At 50.5% G+C, this 20,554-nt stretch overlaps 1 non-coding gene across 1 annotated transcript; it reads right to left on the bottom strand.

Annotated features, from left to right (window-relative positions):
* Window positions 1-17,494: 17,494 nt before the first annotated feature.
* On the bottom strand, window positions 17,495-17,601 carry LOC131746661 (U6 spliceosomal RNA). The gene has a single exon (XR_009332607.1). It is a non-coding gene; the product is annotated as a U6 spliceosomal RNA (small nuclear RNA).
* Between the last annotated feature and the right edge of the window lie 2,953 nt (window positions 17,602-20,554).

Raw genomic sequence — 20,554 nt, forward strand, 5'->3', positions numbered from 1 at the left:
AACTGAGCTATTTGTAATGAGGTGGATAGACCTGGAGTCTGTCATACAGAGTGAAGTAAGTCAGAAGGAGAAAAACAAATACCGTATGCTAACACATATATATGGACTCTAAGGGAAAAAAATGTCATGAAGAGATTAGTGGTAGGACGGGAATAAAACACAGACCTACTAGAGCATGGACTTTAGGATATGGGGAGGGGAAAGGGTAAGCGGTGACGATGTGAGAGAGTGGCAGGGACATATACACACTACCAAATGTAAATTAGATAGCTAGTGGGAAGCTGCCACATAGCACAGGGAGTTCACCTCTGTGCTTTGTGACCACCTAGAGAGGTGGGATAGGAAGGGTAGGAGGGAGGGTGATGCTAGAGGGAAGAGATATGGGAACATATGTATATGTATAACTGATTCACTTTGTTGTAAAGGAGAAACTAACACACTATTGTAAAACAGTTATACTCAAATAAAGATGTTAAAAAAAAAAAAAAAAAAAAGACAGACGCTGATGAAAGCTCCCAGGAGTCCCTGTCCCTGAGGGAGGTCAGTTCCTTGGAGAGGGCTGGGCCTGAGCAGTGTGTGGTGGTCAGGGAGCAGGTGTGCCCCTAAAACTGTCCTCTCTTGGCACTAAAGGAGCAGGACAGCCTGCTGCAGGGGTGAGACGACCTTCTCTGGAGGTCAGGAGGATCTAAGCCCCATCTTCTTAAGCCTCTGTTAGATGTTAAGGAAACGAAAGGACATGTGGCATCTTGGAGTCCCAGACTGCTTGCACCTTAGGCATCATCTAAGTCAGTCCTCTCATGGCCAGAGGAAGGGAACAGAGAAGTGACTTGACTGAGGCTACACAGCAGGCGAGTGTCCCAGCAGGAGCCCTGTTCACCTGTGTTCCAATCTCAACAGTATGCTGAGCACTGGGCCTCTCCTGAGGCCCACTTCAAGTCTCTAGACTTGTCCAAAAGGAGCTGACATCAGACTCTAAAAGCTTTAGGACATAGTGAAGCTCTTAACACAAGGTCTTCTTGAGAGGATAACAAAGGGGAAATGACACTGTGTGAAAGCCAACCAAACTTCCTTAAAATATGCTGTTCCCCTCTATTCAAAGTGCCACAGCTCCTGGGAGCTGCTCATGCCGCCTTTGCTCTTGAAGCTCCAGCCCAGTAAGATTTCCTGCTCTCAACCCTCCCCTAGCTCCTGGTGTCTCTCTTCTTGCTCCACTTCTGTTGCCCATTTCCACACATGGCCCTCCCCAGGACCGGTAGCCAAGCAACAGGTCCTTCCTCCCTAAAAGGTTATACTGGCTCTGGTCAATGTCATCGCCAGGGAATCACGCTTCCTTCCCCTCCTTCCTTGTGTTTTTAGCATTACTAACAGAGAGACGAGCAGGTAAGGGTGTTTGAGTTCCTCGGAAAAGGACCCATCGCATTTCCAGTAAAATCCTGCAAGACCTTCATGTTCAGGGCCTGCTGCTTCCCACTACGTCACACCCTGGTAGGGGGAAGCAGCTCTGGCTGCTTGCATGGGTCTCCTCTCTCCTCTTTAAATCTGCTTGTTTCTGCTCAGGGCCTTTGCTTCTTCTCTCCTTTCTGCCTGGGGAACATTCCCCTCATATTTGGAATGGCTGCTGCCTTCTTGTCATGAAAGTCCAAGCTCAACCATCACCACCTCCAAGAGGCTTTCCTTAATTACCCTTTCTAATGTTGCGGGTGCTATCACCAGTCTCTGTCACATCACCTTCATTTTGCTGCATGTGTCTGAATTATATTGTTGATCTGGTTGTTTGTTTATTCCATTACTGCCTGCGTCTCCCATGAGAACAGGGACCTTGTCTGTCTATTTATTATAATGTCCCTGATGCTTGGTACTTAATAAAGACTTGTTCAAATAATCAATGAAGGACACTGGAGATGGTTAAGGTTGAGGGAGGGCCTAGTTCTATGTGAATCTCTTGGTTGATGAGCCCTTGCAGACTCAGATGCTCCTTCTCCAGCCTGCTCAGAAAACTGAGGCTCAGGATCCATGTGAGTCAAGAATTAGGGGATCCCCATCATTCTCTGTGATGGAGGAGCTGTGGCTGCCTGCTCTGTTCAGGTGGGTGTGTCTCCCTTCTCCGGTGTTGATGTCTCTGCCATGTTTATTGCTGCTTCTTCGCGGGCTGTCATGGAGGTTACTTGGAAAACACCATTCCCCCACCCACCAGATCTCAGCCTGGGTGTGGGGTGGTAGGAACTTGCTTGGTGATGGCTACAAACAAACACTTCCCCCTTCCCATTCCTCTTCCAGTATTCCAGGCAGGAGTTGAGAGAGCAACTCCTGGGCTCTGAGGAAAAATAGAAGCAGTACATTTGGCGCTGTACCACTTGTCCCCTAAGCTGCAATGTGCAAGAATGGCAGGGGCAGAGAGGCAGGGCATAGGCCAGGCCAGGCCACCTCTCTAGGATGTTCTGTCCCCATCAGGAAGAGACTGTGGCATGAGGGGCTCCTTGAGGACCTGAAATCTGGTCTGGAACACACCGCCCTCGAAATGTTGTCATTCTGTTTACCAACACACAGGAAGGAGCCTATTGTATTCAGGGTGAAAGAAGCGGGAAGAAATCGGTGAATAGAAGATCAGGAGCCAAGAAGTTGTGCTCAGAGACAATGGGTAGGAAGGGAGGGGGTGTGGGAAGGGAGATTAGACTGGAAAGGCTTGAAGGAGAAATCCAGGTGAGTGGGTGCCACCATTGGGGTAGGGAGGGGGAAGAAAAGGAGCTATTTAAGGTCAGATTTCTGCAGAAGTCTGCCTCCCTCCCCATGCTGTGTGTGCTGCTCCAAGGACAATGGTGCTTCAAGGACAAAGGACTACCCTGCCTGAAAAAGTGTCAGCGTCACAGTCACACCCCCTACTGGACTCTTAATCGCCCTCCCCACCATGTTGCGATGGTTACGAAATTCCTGAGCCCACCTTGGCAACGGACCTGTCCCAAATAAGGAAAGGCATATGCCCTGTCCCACTCCCACCCTATAGAAGGAAGCTATACGTGCCTCGACAGATCAGTAAATGAAATTTTCACCTCGGACCATTCCTTTGTTTTCTGGCTATAAAAACTGATCAATAGCACGTGTTCGGGGCTCGACTCTCCCAGACTACTAGGAAGTCGGCCTGCTGTTCTGGAAGTGATCTTTTTAATAAATTCTATCTCCTTTACATTCTGCCTTATGTCTGGCAGTTCTTTTCCAGCCTGCCTTCAGACCACGACACCATGGATCTGGCCGCATGGTGTTTATTGGGTGTGTTCTGTATGCAAGGCTCCTATGGGAAGCATGAGGTGACTCATGATTTACCAGGAATGTCAGACACCCAGCACCAATCCAAGAGGGCTAGAGGGTTTTGCAGTCAGGCCAAGTTTGAATTTCCATTCAAACTTGCCTCTTACTTGCTGCATAACTTGGACAAGGAACTCCTTGATCTTGGACAAGGAACTTAACCTCTCGGGGTTCTTCTATAAAATTGGGGGCAGTGCTCACTTCATCAAGCTACTATGGGGATTAAATATAACCATGCGTGCAATGCAAAGGGCTCGCCAAGGCCAGGCAACGATGTCCTGCAAATGGTGGCTGGGTAGCTTTCTGCAGCTTGGACCTCTGGCTCTTACTTAAAACCAGAGGAGGTTTTACCTGCACTAGGTAAAGAAAGACCTGCCTGGACACAGGCGCTTGGACTGAAGGTCTGTGAGCAATCTCAAGGCCTTTGGAATACTGAATTTCTTCCCATCTTTTGCTACCTCCCATAATCTCTGTAGGGATGATGTTCTGATCTGCTGACTTTAAAATGGACCTTATTTTCAGACTGACTTGTTCAAAGGGGTACCAGCATCTGCCTAGGCAAGGTGACTTTAACCCAACTATACAGATGATCTGGAAGACTTGAATCCCTAAAGACTACATTTTTTTTTTTTTTTTCTCTTCTGCAGGGTGTTTTAGCTCGAAACATCTGTGTAACTGCTTAACACCTTCCTACTTTGCAGAGCGTTCTGGGCATGGGGCCTGTGGGCATCTCTCTAGTCTGGCATTTTTCATGCATGGCTAGGGTCCCACTTCTCCTCTGCCCACGCCAATCCCCACCTCCCCCACCCCCCAGCACTTTCCCTAAGGTCACAGTCTCACCTGCTATCACTTGTCCCCAAGGTTCAAACCTGCCATCATGCGTGTCTCCCAGGACATGGCTCCATGGGGATTTCTTAGATCCCCAAGAGAGGTGCTGCTCTTCTTGCAGGCACTGGGCTCCAGGAGCCTGTCCTCAGATGCAGGGTCCCCTCTGGGGGAGGGAAACACCCCTCCTGAGACTGCGTTTCCGTTATCCTTCGGTGAGTGATTATCCTTAGGTGGGTGGACACTGATCATGGGCAATGTGTGATTCAAGAGCTGTTGCCTCTTGTGTCAAGAGGGGTTAGGATGGATGTCCCTGTCCCAGGTTCCTGGGCCTAAGTGGGAGGAGAGCTTGGATTGTTTCCTCTTCTGCAGGACTAGGAGGGGCCCAGGAAGGCCTGCAGCTAAGCCAGTGTTTGGGTCAAAGTGCAGTTGTTCTGGGATCAGAAACCTTGAGTTGGGGGCTAGACACATTCTGTGTGGTATGTATTTTCTGTCCTTATTCCCCTTTGTTTTCCTTTGTTCTCCTTTACCATTAGGTGTCTCTGTCTACGTTGGCCTGTGCTACTGGGAATAGTGGGGGAGGGTTTGGTCTGTGTTCTTAGACTAGAAAAGTAATGGGGGTGGGGAGATACACCATGCCCACCAGGCTTCTTTATGCTTTGAGCCACAGAAGTAGACTGAGGGGCCCCAGGTGGAAGGCAGGCAGAGTGTGGTGCTGGCATCATTTTTGGCGCATGTTGCACAGCAAGTCAGGGCCTCAGGTGGTCAGACTCAGGGCTCTGGACTCTCATTCCAGTTGCTCGCTCCCTGAACCATGGTCCCTTTGCAGGTGGCTGCAGCACAGAACACTTTGCATTTCCTCCTTTGTGTGAACTGTGTGTTAGATACACACCAGAGATGAGGATTCAGGGCAATGGGGCTGTGGGACCAGCAGTGCCAGGAAAAGGCTAAGAACTGTTGGCTCCGGTGCCTGGGGCACAGCAGTGGGTATGGGAAGGGAACCAGATTGCAGAGGGGAGGAAAGAAGAGAGCAGATGTAGTGCGTTCTGTATGCACGTACTGGACAGTGTGCACATGCATGTCCCGGCCACAGGTTTGGCCACGCCTGGGAGGGATGAACAGGCTGGTTTGAAGATAAGAAGGAGGTCTGAGTTTGGGGGGTTGTGCAGTGAGACAGGAAGGAGGTGGTCCCCTGGCTACTTTGTCACTCTTGGAGGAGAAGGGAGACATGGGAGCCGTGGGGAAAGAAGCCAGCATCCCCCCTCCTTATGGAGACCCTCCTTTAAGCTGTCGGCAACCACAGGAGGGAGGTCTGTGAGATGGCGAGGTGTTGGCTGCTGGGGGATGTGAAGCTGGCCAAGCTGAGAGAGATGACTTTGAAAGAGAGGAGAGGCCAAACTGTGTTGGTGTCTAGTGTGGGCGAGAGGGGAGGGGCAGGCAGGAGGAAGGAGAAAGCTGAGATCCAGACAGTGGAGGGGGCAGGGCAGAGCCTCATGTACCTCCTGTCTGTCTGCCTCCCTCCTTCTGGCTGGAAGCAAGAAGGACACAGATGGGGGTATGTGGGTGCTGGGCTGTCCATGCCCCTGCTGGGGTGGGAGCAGAGATGCGGGGCAGTGTGTCCTTGAGTCCTGGGGTTTCCCTGCGCTGAGATTCACAGAAGCTGCCTTCTCCTCATTACCTCCTGTGCACCATTGGGATGCAGGCCCACAGCCCTGTGGGTGGCATGCATTTTGCCAGTCTGAGAGGTGCTCTCCCTGTTTCTTGCTTTTCAAAGAGCTCTTGGGGAGTGGGGAGGGGGGTACTAATCCATTGCTCCAGCAGCTGGTGATGGGATTTCCATTTCTCCTGTAGGAATTCCCAAGAAATGATGGTTGTCTCCCCACCCCCGTGCTTCTATACGTTAAGTCAACTTTCTCTTGAACAAATCACTTAGCCTCCCAGTTTCTATCTGTAAAGTAGAGATAATAATACCATCTGCAGAGTTATTGGGACCATAAATTCAATCCCATATATCAAAGAGATCTGTAAAGTGAAAAATTACAGCATAAGCATAAGAGATTATTATTCAGGGAGGAAATTAAAGGGAAAAGGAGGGCTTCCCTGGTGGCGCAGTGGTTTAGAGTCTGCCTGCCGATGCAGGGGACACGGGTTCATGCCCCGGTCTGGGAAGATCCCACATGCCGCAGAGCGGCTGGGCCCGTGAGCCATGGCCACTGAGCCTACGCGTCCGGAGCCTGTGCTCCACAACGGGAGAGGCCATAGCAGTGAGACGCCAGCGTACGGCAAAAAAAAAGGGAAAAGGAAGCAGCAAGGCAAGGTCAGGGTGAGGAAACACTCCCTGGCTCCTGAATGGATTTAGCTCCAGCCCCTCCAGCAGCCCTTCCCTCCCTCCATTCTCTACCAGCCTCTTCCTTCCCTGGGCCTGGCTGTAGAGTTGAGGACGGGCAGTCACTGCAAACTTACCCTGGCCTCTTTGCCTCCTCCCACAACAGCCACAGAACTGGTCAGGGCGCCTGCCTGGAGCTAGAACCATCCTGAGGCCATGGGGTGCAACGGGGTGGGGGGGTGCTCCCCTTTGCTCAGGGCTGGCAGGAGGGCCACCAGGGAGCCACTCAAGAGCAAGGGTCCTCACCAAGGTTGCCAAGGTGGAGCACAGGTGCTGAGTGCCATTAAGGACCTGGATGAGTGAGGCTAGAAAAGACTGGCTCTTTGAAGAGGTGGATTTAAATCCCATCTAGCACTGCCCGCTGCACCAGCAGTGAGGCCCTTTCCCCACCTGACTGGACCCCCACAGCCCATTCCTCTCTGCTCTCCCTTTTTTCCTTAGGGCTGGTTCACATCCGTCTTTACCATTCCGCCCAACAGGAGACCCTCAGTCTGGATAAAGAGGTGCTCTCTCTTTCTCCTGCCAGGTGTCCGACCCTAACTTCTTTAGTTCCCTGAGAAGAGCCCCAGCTCCTTCAGTCAAGATTTAAGAGCTGCTGGGAGCCCCTTGGATTTCTCTTCCCTCCCCACTCCCTGGATCATGGGAGGGGCCAAGGGACAGATGCACTATTTCTAATTTCTTCAGGGAGGTGGCCAGCAAGGGTGTTCTTTCTATTCCTTGGGTTTCCCTAGCCAAAACTGGGGCATTAGTTAGGAGACAGCTGCAAAGGCAGCAGGCCCTTGGGGAAATCCTACCCAGCACAGCAGCCAAGGCCTCAGGAAAGGAACCTGCCTATTTTGACTGGCCTTGAAAGTAGTACCTACATTGAAGTGTGCTGTGAGAGCAGGACTCCATAACCTATGCTTAGAGGGACCTGGGTTTGAATCCTGGCTCTGCCACTTATTAGCTGTGTGAATTTGGGCACCTCCCTTTCATAAACTTGTTTCCTCATCCACAATGTGGAGATAAACATCTCTACTATCTAGAGTGTTGGTTGGGATTAAGTGAGTTGATGTGCATAAAAACTTCTAATACAGTGTCTGACAAAGTCCAGGAGTCCAGAAATTGTGAGTCCCCTTCTCCCACAATAGAACAGGGGTCAGATGACTTTCTGTACTTAGCACATATTAACCTTGGGGCATATGGGTATGATGTGGCTTCTAGCACACGGGAGCCCCAGTTCTGGAAAATTTCTTCTGTTTTTTTTCATTGGATTATTTCAAATCAGGGTTTCTTGCACTTGCAGATCTTGAGGTTTCCAACTGTTGCATGCCTAGGCCTGGTCATAATCAAATAAAGTGGGATATGGAAGAGGATGGGACTGGAGAATGAGAGAGAGCAAGAGAGAGACAGAGACAGAGAGAGAGAGACAGAGAGAGGCGGGGGGAGCCTGTTGGGTCCTGGAATCCTTGGGTCCTTGGGGAGAGGGAGGGTGGACACAGCAGCAACTGCACCAGGCCCCTCTCACCGCCTTTGAGACTTCCCACTCCTAGTTTGCAGCCTGTGTGTGGAGTCTTCTCTAGTTCTCAAATTCTTCATCTGAAGAATGTGAATAATGATCCCTGACTGGTCTGCTTACAGGACTTTCCTGAGCATCCACAGTACTTGGAGAGGTCTAGACAGAGGTCGGGGAGGCAGATGAATGGGTTCCCTTCCAGGTGGGCCCCAAGACACACCTGTCCATCCAGATTTGGGGACCACCTGGGGCCTTGAGTGGTTGCCTTGGCTAACTCCTATTCCTTCAGCTTTCAGCTTAGACATTGATTCTTCAAGATCTCCTGGACCCTTAAACTGTGTCCCCCTCCTGTAAGTTCTCATAGCGCTTTGTATATTCCTTTTACAGTGTTTATCATGAGTTGAACAGTGTGGTTATTTGTGTGATTATTTGTTTCACACATGTCTTCCACACTCGAATTTAAGCTCCATGAAGAAAAGGAGTATGTCTATTGCATACCATCTGCACATGGTGCTCAATAAAATCCTTGCTGAATGAATACATGAATTGCCGGCCTCACCCTTCTATGCCCCAGTCAACACCGGATGCCAAGCACCCACCTATGACACCACCTCTTGCCCAACATGTCCTTATAAGAAGGAGAAAGATGACATCTCTCCTCCCATTATAATTCAAGGGGCAAGTTGGCTAGATCACAGTTGCCCTTCTTCCCGTTCGCCCAGTACAGCAGGCCCAGCCCAGGATCTAAGAAGGTTGCAGGCGAGTAATTGCTATATTTATTTATTTATCTTTGCACAAGGCTGCCCTCTGGTGGTTAAACATCAAGAGAGCATGGCTAGGAACCAGCTGCCTGAGCCATCTGTGTGCTCAGAAGCTGGCATCCAGATGAAGATTCATATCAGTTCTCCATCCATAGGAATGGCTCCCTCCAAATCTAACAGGAAGCCCTGGCATAGGAAAAGTAAGAAAAATTTAAAAGCCCCAGAGAAACCCCACCCTACCCCCAGTGGGGTGGCCTGGAAGTAGGGGGAGGGGCAGTTTAAATAGCTAGCTGTTCTTTTTCCTCACTGGTGTGCTGGCAAATGCTTAACAACAGACCCTCTCTCTTTCTCAAAAAAATCCTAATGTGTAGTGTTTACCGATGTGCGTGGTATAAATACTCCCACCGTGGCCAATTTCAAACTACCAATGTGATGTCCCTGAAAGCAGAGTTGGGAAGAGATGGGCAGTAGTAGCATGTCATTATATAGTATTTCCACCACACAGGTACCGTGGACGTAAATAAGTTCAAGAACATGGTTAATAGTAAAACAGAGTAAAATAATTGGGAAGTGATGTGTTTGAGTATTTATTACATTTGTTTCCAACATAATATATTAAATTGTGAGTTTATATAATTGAGTTTTTAATAATGGCTGTATTTAACAACTGGCTTGCAAAATTCTGGAAAATTTTAATAATCAGTTCTTGCAAGCCTAGTAGTGAGAGCTGGCTCCAGCACGCCACTGCTTCTCCCCACTTCCTCCATTCTCTTTCTGTTCCTCCTCTTCCTCGTACATGATTTTCTTGGCATTCTGTGTGGGTAGGAGGCATGGGGGATATGGGAAAGAGTTTTGCTGCAGATGTCGCTATTCTCTGAGCCAGGAGCCATAAGGTGCTCAGGAAAGAGGATGAAGAGATACAAATCTGGCTCCTGGAGGCCATTTCCGTGTGTGTGTTGGGGGAGGGGTGTGTATGGCGTTTTGCAATTGGATCTTGAGGATGATTAGTGCTTGGATGAAAGACCACTGACAGGGACCGGGCCCTATGGCCCAGGAGGCCCTTGCCCTTGGTGGTCCTCCAAGGGCTCTTACTTGGGAGCAGTGGGAGGGGCGAGCTAGGTGAAGCGGCCTGTGGGGAGCCAGGGCAGGCAGAAGTAGGCACTGGGGAAGAGGCTCAGGCTGATGGGACTGCCGTCCAGGCGGATATCTTCCAGCTGCCTCCGTGGGTGCTTGTGTTCCTGCATCACAGAAGGTGTCCCTCTGCATGGTCTTTATCACGTTATTCTGCAAAGAACACACTGACATCTGCAAGCCTCCTTCTCCTGGAGATTCTGCCCTCAGGCAGCACTTGAAGGCAGGCTCAGTCCGCTCTCCCTACCAGCTCGCCTCCCCTTTACAACTGGAGAAACCAAGGCACAGAAGGCCAACGCCCCATACAAGGAAAGAGGAGAGGAGACCCATTGAGGACGGATGGAGAGAGAGGGGAGATTGAGATGGAGGGGAGGGATGGAGGGCAGACGGGAGACGAAGGGTAAGGGAAGGGGGAGAAGGACCAAGCAATTGGGTGAGATGGGATAAGGACATGGAGGGGAAGTGTTTCAAAGAGCAGGAAGGGGAAGAAATCAAACTGAGTCTGTGGACAGTGGTCTGAACAAGACTTACCAGTCCTTGTCTCCAAGGAGCTCTCAGTGACATAGACCCACCGCCACCTAAGGGGGCGGGCTCCCTGCAATCTGACCTCCACTTTCTGTGCTGTTCAATGCTCTTGCTCTTGGGGAGGCCGCTCACCTGCAGGTGTAGTGAGCGCAGGCTCAGGGGCAGGGATCTGAGGATGGAGTCCAGCAGGTTATCGGCCAGGTAGAGGAACTGCAGCTTCTCCAGCGCCTGGGGAGGAGGCAAAGGGTGCAGGAGGCTGGTGGGTGCTGTGGGGCCCTGGCAGTGATGGGTGCCTGATGTGATCCCATTCGCTCACTCAGGGTCTCCTGGGCCTCAGCCAGGTGCCAGGTTCCACTCTGGGTGCTGTGGGGGAGGCCCATTTCTTCCCACTGGATGCAGAAGGAAAAGCTGCTGTCACTGAGGCGCCAGCAGCTTGGGGAGTGTGAAGGCACTCGGCAGTGTCAGTGGGGACTCTGGAAAGAGCAGGCAAGGGGCAGGGGTGGGTGGGAGGCAGGACGCAGGACATTTTGGCCCAGCCTCAGCATCTCTGCTATCAGAAGGGACTTTCCCAAATGAAACGTCTCCAGATGCTAAATCTGGAGCAGCTATGGAGAGCATGGGCGGGAGATACCCAGACTAGCGTAATGAGAGCCACAGGCACGATGGAAGCAAATTGCATATGTGAGTGTGACAGAGCTGGGGTGTCAATCTCATCCACACCCCTCTTCATTTCCTCACTGGAACTGTCCCCAGGACTCTTCCTGGCCCTGCTGAGTGGTCAGCCCAGGGGGCCATATTTGTGCCATGTGTTTAGCCCTTCCCATCAAAACTGGCCAGCCAGTGACCAGATTTTCTCTCTTGAGAATTTGCTCCTAGAAAGACAGTGATTAGTCAGTTAGTGATGGGTTTTGGAAATAAAAGAATATGTAGAGTGGGAACTGGAGCCAGTACCACTGCAAGTCCAGTCACATGTAAGTCAGAGTTTTAGGGGAGCAGAAACTGAGTGTGCGAGGATGTTGGTACACAGGGAGGTGATTGGGCAGCTGCACAGAGAGAAGCCAAGAGACCAGGTGCCCCACAGAGAGAGGGGCGAGCTGCTGATGGTTTAGATGAGGAAAATGGAGTTGAATTTTCACGCCCCAGAACAGGGTTGGAGCAGAGATATCCCGTGAGGGCCAGGTGTGTGTGTGTGTGTGTGTGTGTGTGTGGTTGTAGGCATGGGTGGCAGGCGGTAGATGGGGGACTTAAGGCCCTGGCTCACCCTGAAGGCTTCAGGCTGTATCCCTGAGCTCTGGAGCGGGTTCAGGCGGATGTCCAGGACCTCAATGCCAGTGGGCAGCGCAGGTAGCACTGCCAGCTTGTTCTCAGGGAGGATCAGATCCTGTAGAGCAGGCAGCAGGAGGAGGGCATCGTCATCGATGGAGGAGATGAAATTGCTAGAGAGGTCAATCCTCTTCAGTTTTGCTAAGAGGTGCAGGGCAGAACACAGAGAGATGAGGGACATACCATCTTCCCTTGCTCCTGCTGGAGCTGCCTGTGCCCTGCTCCCTGCCTCTCAGGATAGGGGATGCTAGCCAGCTCTCCACCTGCACCAGGTCCAAACTAGAAGGAATAACTTCATAAACCTGGAAAAGCCCTCAGATTCTGTAATACCTTCTCCTAGAGTTCTGTCCTGTGTGGATTGGCTTGGAAGAAGCTTTTTGAGGGTAAGATCCAACAGGCTCAGGAATCCCTGGATCCATCCCACTTCTACCTGTTAGTTTACACAAAAGAACAATGAGGCCCAGGAAGGCTGTCAGTGATTAGTGGAAGAATCTGGATTGGAGACAAGAGTTAACATGGTCTTGTCCAGAGGCCAGGACGGCAGAGAGCTACAGTTGCTGGGACAGCCTGAAAACGTAGGCTTGATCATACCTTCTTCTCCCCTGCTTCCCATAGCTTCCGGGAGAACATACAAGAACAGGTCACTTCTGCCATCTAAAAATCTTCAAGGAAAGGAATTAAAGAGACTGGGGCTATTTCTGTTTGATAGCTGGAGAGACTGAAAGCCAACAGGGAAGGCACTTGGTCTGGGGACTGTTCAATGTGGCTGGATGGCAAGGGAAAGAACCCTGGGGGGCCCTTCTGCTCAACCACCCTTTTCTGTTGCCAGGACATTACATACTCAGCCCTTTGAAGTCTCCAGCCCGAATATGGCTGATGCGGTTGAAGCGGGCATACAGGTAAGCGGTTGTCTGGGGAAGAGGAGGGACATCTTCTAGGTCAGCATCGTCATAGTACGCAGAGGAACCAAGCCACACGCAGATGTTAGCAGGCCTGGCCCAGGTGGAAGACAGAACAAAGGGAGACCCCCCCCCCTCAGTCAGACTCCCTTCAGCCTCTGGGACCAATAGCCCTGGCCCCAGGGAGTGTCTGAGCCGTGGTTGTCTGTGTTTTCTTGGGTTGCTGCCCAGACCGACTGTCACAATGTACCCAGGAGTGCTGTTGGCCGCTGCCAGCCTGGCACTCAGCCCTTGACCTAAGAGAAGCAGATCCACCCTCAGTTATTACCCATTACAATCCAAGCCCATCAGTGCCTTCATCAGACCCTGGTCCTGTGTAGGTTTTTCTGGGCCTATGTGGGTGTTTCTAGGACATCTATCAGTCTCTTTTCCATAGGGCTCCTCTCTGGTCCTAAAAGGTGCAATGAAGATGAAATAAAGCCAGAATTCAGTGGAATGGCCAATGGCTACCGGCTCTGACATCTGCCTAATGAGCAAGGAGTTAGACATGTTCTGTGCGGCTCCAAAAAGCATAACAGAGCCAAGGTGGAGTGTACACTGCCTGCCCAGGATTCATTTCCCCTTCTTATGGTATCAGCATCTCAGTTTTCTATTGGAAAACATCTCCCCCCCGTTCTCAGTCCATGACCAGTGGTCATGAGACTTAGACCAGGCCGTTGAGCTCAGACTGGCTTTACAAAGTTGAGAAAGTTTTACTGAATACTGCAGGAGGTTTCCATCCCTTGTTATTAGAAACGACAGAGATTACTGGAGATCACTGCTAGTCCATCTCAAGGGGGAACTCCGTTGGTAGTGACATAGACCCAAGATTAGGAGATAGCTCTTCTTCACCAGTTGTGACCAGGCACTGTACTTATCCCCGGGCCTTGAATGGCAGGTCCAGCTGAGGCCCTTTATGGTCTCTTTAAGCCTGGGAGGTCATGGATTCCTGACAGAAGTGTTTTCTCTACAGATGCCCCATTACCCTATACCCACCCAAGGCAAACATCTCAAAAGGAGAACAGGAACCGAGAGCAAGCAAGTCAGGAATTAACTGCATCCTCCTCTGCCTCAGTTCTGATCCCCAGCAGAGTGCCAACCCCCTACCAGCAGATATGCCAGCATCCCAGAGCCTCAAGGAGGGGGAAAAGCTGTTAACGAGGGAAATCAAGCTGAAAAGCAGTATGACTACTTCATTTGCCCCCATGCCAAATGACAGCCACAAAGTTATTTATTCTTCTCTACAGGTCTTTAATTGTCTCTAATCTAATTACCACTCAACCTGCTCCCCCAGCGATGCTATTAATTAAGGTAGGTGGCTTTTCTAGGCACAGCAGAGTTCTTGCATTTCTTTGCTTCCTATCCAGTTTGTGCACTCAGGCAGAAGCATTAGGAACAGCTAGCCTCTCCTTTTTTTTTTTTCTGACTACACTCCTCTTTGGCACCCCTGATGTTGGGTCATGGCTGCCGGCTCATGACCTGTGGCTATTGAGACCTGTGCCTGTGAACTTACCATGGCTGGTCGCGGAAACCAGCAGGCCCAGCGTCGTAGGCCTGGCCATTGTGGGATTTGAGGGGGGTGTCCTTGGAGCCTCTGTGCTCTGAGTGAAACTTGTCCTGGTTGGAGAAGCTAGGCTGGTCCCTTTAACCTGGAGACACAGTATACAGTAAGCCAGCTTTGAGGGACTGAGAGGGACTTCACTTTGGATTCTGGGAACTTCAGCAACCAATTTCAAGCTTGCAAAGAGTCACTGTGGAGAACGAGGAAGGGATGGCAGAAGGAGTGAGCAAGGCAAGCACCTTCTGAGTATCTGGTCCCTCATCATGACATGGACGAGGAAACTGAGGTCCAGATAGGGGAGGGACTGAGCTCAAGGGGCTAGCTGATGGCAGAGCCAGAACCACATCTCCAGACCCCCCCAGGCTGGGCTTTTCCCTTGCCCGCACAGACCAAGGTCAGACAGCAGATGAGTGCAGACTTCAGATCAGTCCCTGCAAAGGCCAGAAAGGGCTGAGAAATGAACTTCAGAACTGAAGACAGTCTAAGAAAAGACAGGTTGTAGCATTCCTTTTTTCAAGGGAGAATGAGAGGACATTGCTCTTGTCCCAGTGAGATACACCTTGAAGGCAGAAGGAAGGAGGGATGTATGACTTTTAAGGAAAGTCCCAAAAAATTTGCTACAAACAGACAGAGAACTTGACGTTTTGTGTCCTCCTTCTTAGTATTATCTAAATGACAAGTTCCTGTGGAGGGACAAGCATTTCCACCTCCTAGAGAAAGTTGGAGGCTTGAGATACCTGCATTATGGAACAGGTAGAGAGGGACCAGGCCTCAGGCTCCCAGTTTCTTGCAGGGAATGCAATGGGTCTGCTGCATGCCCCTCAGTCTGTGAGTTCATTATAGTTGCTCAGGTCAATGACCTGAGCGTAGTTGTCCAGGCTCAGGACATAGTCTCCCAGATGCAGAACTGCATAAGAATCGCCTTCCCTGTGCGGCTGGTCTCCTTCCCTCTCCCTCTCCGTCTTTGGGAGAGATGCTGTCCTTGCTTCCTGCAGCATCAGGGCCAGCAGGCTGAGTAAGGCCAGGAGCTTCATGGAAGTCCTGGCAGGTGGGGGATGGGATGAGAATGGGGCCGAATCACTTAGGTATCCAGTCCTGGGGGAACAGCTCACAAACTCACCCCACTTCCCACCCCCACACTTGCAGACTCTTAAGCCATTTGTCACACACTTAGGGCCTTCATTGCATGTGCAGGCTCCTTCAAGGCTGGGGCTACATCTAGGGGGATATCTCCTGCCAGCCCCCCTCACTGCTCGCCACTTCAGTCTCTTCACATGCTCATCCACACACTGATATTCACTCACACAGGAATGTGCAGGCATCTGGCAAAGGCTCATTTACTTAACTCAACACAGACACACTCACGCATGTCCCCTTGTCTACATACCTCCCTACTAACTAGGCACACACTCGTGAATTTACACAGATGTTCTCTCTTATACAACCACCAACTCAGAGTACAACCATTAGCCACTAAACTAGATTTAGAGAAACTTCATCATTAAGGAATCCCGTGGTTTTTAAAAAGATCATTCATTCATTCACGCCTTTGCTTGACAAACATTTATGAGATATCTTAACAGTCCCAGGCACTGCATCATCAAAAAATCTAGAAACAATAAATGCTGGAGAGGGTGTAGAGAAAAGGGAACCCTCTTGCACTGTTGGTGGGAGTATAATTTGCTACAGCCACTATGGAGAACAGTATGGAGGTTCCTTAAAAAACTACAAATAGAACTACCATACGACCCTGCAATCCCACTACTGGGCATATACCCTGAGAAAACCAGAATTCAAAAAGAGTCATGTACCAAAATGTTCATTGCAGCTCTATTTACAATAGCCAGGACATGGAAGCAACCTAAGTGTCCATCAACAGATGAATGAATAAAGAAGATGTGGCACATATATACAATGGAATATTACTCAGCCATACAAAGAAATGAAACTGAGTTATTTGTAATGAGATGGATAGACCTGGAGTCTGTCATACAGAGTGAAGTAAGTCAGAAGGAGAAAAAGAAATACCATATGCTAACACATATATATGGAATCTAAGAAAAAAAATGTCATGAAGAGACTAGGGGTAGGACAGGAATAAAACACAGACCTACTAGAGCATGGACTTTAGGATATGGGGAGGGGGAAGGGTAAACTGGGACGAAGTGAGAGAGTGGCATGGTCATATACACACTACCAAACATAGAATAGATAGCTAGTGGGAAGCAGCCGCATAGCACAGGGAGATCAGCTTGGTGCTCTATGACCACCTAGAGGGGTGGGATAGGGAGGGTGGGAGGGAGGGAGACACAAGAGGGAAGAGATATGGGAACATATGTATATGTATAACTGATTCACTTTGTTATAAAGCAGAAACTAACACACCATTGTAAAACAGTTATACTCCAATAAAGACGTTAAAAAAAAATAAGTAAAGATGCTATGATGATCCATGAAAAAAAAAAAAAAGTCCCAGGCACTGGATTTGTCTCTTGGGGCACAGAAATAAATAAGGCATGCCTAGTTCCAGGAATGACTAGTTCATTTAGAGAACATAGGCTTAAAAATTGATTATGGTGTAAAAAAGCATGTTAGTTTTAAAATCTATTTATAAATGCAGCTTTTTAGAAACAAATGATTATGGAAACAAAAGAGCTCTTTGTGTTTGGTTGGACACACCCGGAAAATTCCTTAGGATTCTGTGTACAGGTGAATTCAAATGTTCATGCAAGTTCATCCACATATGCACAGATGGGTCAAGGAATCTGTGCAGTGTGGGTGTGAGGTACCCAGTGTTTTTCTGATCATGCAGCTGTCCCCAAAGCCAGCTACACAAGTCTCTAGTAGACTCTCCCTCTTTTTTTTCTTCATTTCTAAAAATTGAAGTATAGTTGATTTACAATGTTGTGCCAATCTCTGCTGTACAGCAAAGTGACTCAGTTATAAAAAATATGGGGCTCCCCTGGTGGCACAGTGGTTAAGAATCCGCCTGCCAATGCAGGGGAGACGGGTTCGGGCCCTGGTCCCGGAAGATCCCACATGCCACGGAGCAACTAGGCCCGTGCGCCACAACTGCTGAGCCAGCGTGCTGCAACTACTGAAGCCCGTGCACCTACAGCCCGTGCTCCGCAACAAGAGAAGCCACCGCAATGAGAAGCCCGCGCACCACAACAAAGAGCAGCCCCTGCTCACTGCAACTAGAGAAAGCCTGCGCGCAGCAACAGACTCAAATGCAGCAAAAAAAAAAAAAAAAATATGGCAAGCTTCACGAATTTGCGTGTCACCCTTGTGCACGGGCCATGCTAATCTTCTCTGTAGCGTTCCAATTTTAGTTTGTGTGCTGCCAAAGCGAGCACGCTCCCTTTCTTAATTTTAGTTGGGCAAGGGGGTAAGCCCCCATCCTAGCAAGAGGTGTCTCTTCATCTTATGTTCCATACGTTACTCCAAACCAAATTATATAATCAAAAAAAATCTTAAAGCAAAAGCCATAAGACAATTTACTGCCTCCCTCCAACCTCAATCCCCTGTCTCAACCCAGACACCCCACCCCACCCCTGTGCCCTCCTCCCCACAAGCACTCTCCCTCATTTGCATACCAATGGGCCTAACACCTCAAAGCCTTGAACCGTATCCCTGTAGACTCTTTTGGTTCCAAGTGGAGGCTCACAGCTTCCAGAGAGGTGGGGACTCTGATGGAGAAGTCATGACCCACGGAGGGGTCTGGGTAGACTGTCGCCTGGGGAGGGCAAGGGAGCCAGCCAAGGCAAGCGTGCAGCCAATCAGACTTCTCTTTTTCCTGACGTCCAGCTGTTTCTTCTCCTGTTTCCTCAGCGGGTCCCTCATTCCACTCCTTTGCTTGGTTTGAAAGAATTTTTCTCTCCCTCCCTCCATGCCTTCTACTCTCAGCCCCCTATATGTACCCCTCCCCACCTCTCATCATCTTTTCCTCTCTTTCTCTGTCTACTACATCTTTTTCTGGCCCACTGTCTTTGAGGGGGCAGGTGGTTCCCACCTCCTGAGGGGAGACCAACCCCTCAGATTCTGTACTCTCTAAGAAGAGAAGGCAGCAGTGGGGGTGTGTGGGGGGATGGGGCTTGGCTTTCCAGCTTTTTTCTCCAGCCAGAGTGATAAGGCTTTGGTTTCATAGATGGAATCCAAAGATTAAAAGAGGCTCAGCTGAGGTACTCCGACCAGCACCACCACCCACCACCTGGACCTCTAATACAGGACCATTACTGAACAAAGATCACCACAGGGAGAGAGATTCAAAGAGAAGGTGAATGGGGGATGGAGCAGGATGTGATAGCCAACTTCAAGCTCTCTGACGATGATGCGGAGGAAGATATAGGAAATTCTCCAAATCTGTAAGATTGGGCCCTAGAAAAGAAACTTCCTGATCATAAACACCAGGAGGCATTGTGTGGGGTCCTCAGGGGGCTGAGGAGAATCCCCCCCACTCCATGGTCCCCTACCGAAGATGGATGTGTCAGCAGAGACTCTCCTTTCCCTGGTGCCTTAGGTTGCTGCAGGGCAAGTCCTCGCTGAAGGTACGGGTAAGGGGCTAAGAGACATCGTCCCCAGGAGTCTGCCAGCCTGCATACATGTTTGCCCAGGTTCTTAGGTGATGCTTCTCCCTACTTCCTCCCACTAACCAGATAATGAATCGCAGCTGCATGGTTCTCCTTAGGATCATTCAGTCCAAACCTTTCATAGTGCATGTGGGGAAACCGAGGCCCAGCAAGGGGAGGTGACTTGCCCAAGGTCACACAGAGCCAGGGCCAGGTCCTAGATTTCCTGATTCTCAGGCCAGAGAGTTCTCCTTTATTCATATGACCCTCCCCTTCTTTGCCTCACCCCTGAGGTCCTGAGACCATGTGTCTCCGTGCCCTCGGAAGAGATGGCCTTGGCAGAACTCATCTCTGCCCTGGCACAACAGGGGAAGGGGCAGAGCTAACAGCCTGGCCCCAGAGGCAGTGCTCAATCTGCAGTGCTCCTGGGCACCAGCTGGTGTGGAGGGGGCTTCCCCAGCCCAAGAACCTTGTCACCAGAGCAACACTTGTTCCTGTGCCCCAGACAGCCCCCCACGTTTGGAGAGACACGCAGGGCTCTGCTGGTGGAAGGAGAGAGCCCCTGGAGCCAGGAAGGTGCCCAGGAAGCAGAATGCATATGTGGCGGGCTGTCGTCTACTTTCTCTCTACAGCCTAGGCTCCGCAGCCAGAAACCCGCACCCCCGCCCCACCCCCCCAGTCAGCCTGGGCGTCACCCCTCCCCACCCCACACCATTTATTCCCTGCGAAGAATGCAGATGTGACTGTTCATTCATTCCCCCCTGCAGTCTGCTCCCACTCTCCTTCCCCGCTTTCTTGGTGACGCACACCCGCCAGCCCTCCTGCTCTCTGGGCTCTATCGCAGTGGCCCCTGCAATAGGTATTCTCCCACGCAACCGGCCAGCTTGGCCAGATTTGCGGTCACGCCACGCATGCGCCGGCTCCCCGCCCCGGCCCCGGCCCCCGGCCCCCGGCCCCCAGTGGAGCAGCTTCTGATTTAGGCTGCACGTCTTAGACCCTCTCCCAGCTTCTGCTCTCGGTTTCACAAACACACCGGCACACACTCTGGTTACCATGGATTTCAGGGAGGGTCCATGGGATGTGTGTGTGTGTGTGTGTGTATGTTACTTACGTGGGAACCGTCTAACGATCATGCTGTTGTTCCAGGCAGCTCAGCTCCCAGAGAGCCCGGAAAAGGTGGCGGGAGGTGCGGGAGCTGGTCTAATCCGAATCTCATTAGGAGAAGCAGGAGGCATGATGATGGAACTGAGGTGGCAGGCCCTGGGGACAGAAGTCTGGCCAGCTGACCCTGTTGCTTCCCCATTCATGGGCAGAGAGAGACGCAGGGGTGGAAGTTTCAGGAACCCTCCTGCTTTTTTGGACAGCAAGGGTATATTCCCTGCTGAGGGCTTGTAGCTACATAACTCCATGACTGGAACTCATTTCTCTTCCTCTCTCAGGCGCACACACACACACACACACACACACACCCTCTCATACAGGGTAGACTCCATGTTTTCCAATCTTTTTCTCATGCTGTTTCCCTTCTTTCCTGCTCAAATGATAGGAGCCATTCTGCTTTCTCCCAGGCAGAAGTAGAGGCCCTCTCCACTATGCTTTCTGTACCCAACATTATTGCAAACACTTAAGACATGCAATTACTAATTCATGGATTTTTCCCTTTATGAATTCCTCAGTGGCGTGGGGTATGTATTACTTATCCTTGAATTCTTAGCTGGGAACCTTGCACATGGTTGATACG

This window comes from Kogia breviceps, chromosome 1, assembly GCF_026419965.1.
Source record: "Kogia breviceps isolate mKogBre1 chromosome 1, mKogBre1 haplotype 1, whole genome shotgun sequence".
Taxonomy (NCBI): Eukaryota; Metazoa; Chordata; class Mammalia; order Artiodactyla; family Physeteridae; genus Kogia; species Kogia breviceps.